Source organism: Tupaia chinensis, unplaced genomic scaffold (assembly GCF_000334495.1).
Source record: "Tupaia chinensis unplaced genomic scaffold, TupChi_1.0 Scaffold000164_1, whole genome shotgun sequence".
NCBI lineage: Eukaryota > Metazoa > Chordata > Mammalia > Scandentia > Tupaiidae > Tupaia > Tupaia belangeri.
In genome coordinates, this window is record NW_006159638.1 from 2,281,655 (window position 1) to 2,284,877 (window position 3,223).

General features: G+C 45.8%; 1 pseudogene; it reads left to right on the forward strand.

The window, feature by feature from the left end:
* The window catches only part of LOC102475464 (keratin, type II cytoskeletal 8 pseudogene), a 1,619-nt pseudogene extending 304 nt beyond the window's left edge, over window positions 1-1,315 (forward strand).
* Window positions 1,316-3,223: the final 1,908 nt, after the last annotated feature.

A 3,223-nucleotide genomic window follows, 5' to 3' on the forward strand; every position in this document is an offset into this window, starting at 1 on the left:
CCCCTTAAGCTAGAGGTGGACGCCAACATACAGGCCATGCGCACCCAGGAAAAGGAGCAGATCAAGACCCTCAACAAGTTCGCCTCCTTCATCGGCAAGGTCCGGTTCCTTGAGCAGCAGAACAAGATGCTGGAGACCAAGTGGAGCCTCCTGCAGCAGCAGAAGACAGCCCGGAGCAACATGGACAACATGTTCAAGAGCTACATGAACAACCTGCACCGGCAGCTGGACACCCTGGGCCAGGAGAAGCTGAAGCTGGAGGCGGAGCTTGGCAACATGCAGGGGCTGGTGGAGGACTTCAAGAAGAAGTACGAGGATGAGATCATGAAGCGTACAGAGATGGAGAATGAATTCGTCATCATCAAGAAGGATGTGGATGAAGCTTACATGAACAAGGTAGAGCTGGATTCTCGCCTGGAAGGGCTCACTGATGAGATCAACTTCCTCAGGCAGCTATATGAAGAGGAGATCCGCGAGCTGCAGTCCCAGATCTCCGACATGTCCGTGGTCCTGTCCATGGACAACAGCTGCTCCTGGACATGGACGGCATCATTGCCCAGGTCCGCGCCCAGTATAAGGAAATCGCCAACCGCAGCCGGGCTGAAGCTGAGAACATGTACCAAATCAAGTATGAGGAGCTGTAGACGCTGGCTGGGAAGCACAGGGATGACCTGCGGCGCACAAAGACTGAAATCTCTGAGATGAACCGGAGCATTAGCCGGCTCCAGGCTGAGATTGAGGGCCTTAAGGGCCAGAGAGCGTCCCTGGAGGCCGCCATTGCTGATGCTGAGCAGCGCGGGGAGCTGGCCATTAAGGACGCCAACGCCAAGCTGGCTCAGCTGGAGGCAGCTCTGCAGCAGGCCAAGCAGGACATGGCGCGGCAGCTGCGCGAGTACCAGGAGCTCACGAACGTCAAGCTGGCCCTGGACATCGAGATCGCTACCTACCGCAAGTTGCTGGAGGGCGAGGAGAGCCGGCTGGAGTCTGGGATGCAGAACATGAGTATTCATCCATACGAAGACCACCAGTGGCTACTCAGGTGGGCTGACCTACGGGGGCCTCACAAGCCCCAGTCTCAAATACGGCCTGAGCTCCTTCCAGTCTAGCTTCATCTCTGGAGGCTCCAGCCCCTTCAGCCGCACCAGCTCCACCAAGGCCGTGGTCGTGAAGAAGATTGAGACACGTGATGGGAAGCTGGTGTCCGAGTCCTCTGATGTCCTGCCCAAGTGAACGGCCACTGCAGCCCCTCCTCATCTACTCTCCTGCGGTGGCTACTCCAGGTGGGGGGAGCAGTCGTGCAGGGGAGCGTAGGGAGCAGAAGACTCACCTGAGGCTCAGCAGCCAACCCTGGAAAGGGCTCTACTGTCTGGGTCTCCCCGCTCGCCCATGCTCCCAACTGAAACCAATTTAGCTGTATTTTCCAATAAAGCCTCCGCTGGCCCTGCCAAAAAAAAAAAAAAAAGAATTCTTAAATATCAAATCAATGTTATACACATTACTATTTACAAACTTTATTTTGAAAGGAATAAAAAATATATGAATTCAGGACTGTTCCAGAAAATGGAGAAAATATGAATATTATATCTTTAAGAGCCAGGATAGTGGTTGTAATACATATTGCATAGATGGAATGTATAGATATTTTACAACAAAAGTTCTGTGCTGTAAGTTAGCTTCTGCCATTATGATAGCTGCAAACCAACTTGCCTAGCTGCATCTTGTCTTCACGTGGGTCTAAGCCAGCTCAGTTGTCAGAATCAGGTTAAAATCCCTTTCGCAATGCTGGCAAATGAATCTCATTTAACTGAGGAAATCAACAAGTATTTATTGAACATCTGTTGTAAGACCTGAGTGAGGCATTATGGAGGATATAATGACAGTACATCTTTCCCTTAAGACCCTTATGAAACTGTCACAGATGAAAAGTTTAATCAGAATACAAGGTGTTATATCGAAGCCGAGATACCACTGATTCCCCTAACTGCTTTGTATTTCCTCATAGCACTTTTCGAAGTTATAATAAATAAAAACATGTATATGTGTGTAAATCTATCTGTTTCTATCTATATTTTTTTTGTTGTGGTTATTCTAGTTACTCTTTTCTTCTCCACTAGAATTCTAAATTGAATAAGGGTGGGGTCTTTGTGTGTTTTGATCACCATTGTATCTACTACAACTACAATAGTGCCTGGCCCATAGTAGGTGCTCAATAAATTCTTGCTGAGTAAATTAATGAATTGGAAAAGAGAAATTAGTATAAACAGAACTGATTGAAGAGCAGGGGGCATTTGATTTAGTTCTTGTAAATGAAGATAATATGGATAAAAGCAGGATGACATTTCAAGAGTGGGACTTAACAATGGCAGAGGTTGGGTGTGTTAGTGAGCTATGGGTAGCTGACAGGTATGTTCCCTGTTGTAGATTATTTAGTCATTGGGGCAATTGGAGCCAAGGTGACCAAGTAAAGAGTTACTCCTGGAGCATAGGTACTAGAACTATTTGATAGAATGAGTTCCTCATTTCAAAGCAATTTCTGTTTCTCCAACATTGTGTGTGGCACTCTATCCATACTCATAATCATGGTTTATTACAAAACCTGGAACTGTATGTTCATTGTTTGCCTGTAGCAAACTGCTAACAAGTCCTGTGTTGAGCAGACTGTTCACTCTGACAGGCTAAAATGTTTCACTCTATTGAAAATGACACTTCTCAAATTAGGAAAGAAAGAAAAGAAAAGGACACTTCTCCACCAATATGTTTTGCAGAAGAATCCTTTAGAGCAAGGACATTGACTTGTTCAGTGTGTTTTAATTCTTATAATTTCCCCCTACACACAAGAAGATTCATCTATCTTGATTTTTGCTCCTAAAGCATATGCAAAGATTGATAATCAGCAATTTAGTTTAAAACTCCAGTACTTCCCTTATCAATCCTCCAGATATGGCCACATGAAGACTTAAACATGCACCAGGCTGAGTTACTTTGTCATTGAAGTCACAGTCAGCAGGATTAAATGTATATATCTCCACTGGAAATTTTTTTCTTTTATACTTTTTGTTTTAGGGTGCATGCACCAGAGAGAGAGAGAGACAGAAAGTGAGAGGGTGAGAAATTGCTCCCCGGGAGGATGACCACTCTGGAATCTCTTCTCCCTTCTCCTCCTAGGATTTTAGCACACTTGGTTATGTACCTGGCATAGTTCTCAAACCACTAGGTCCAGTAC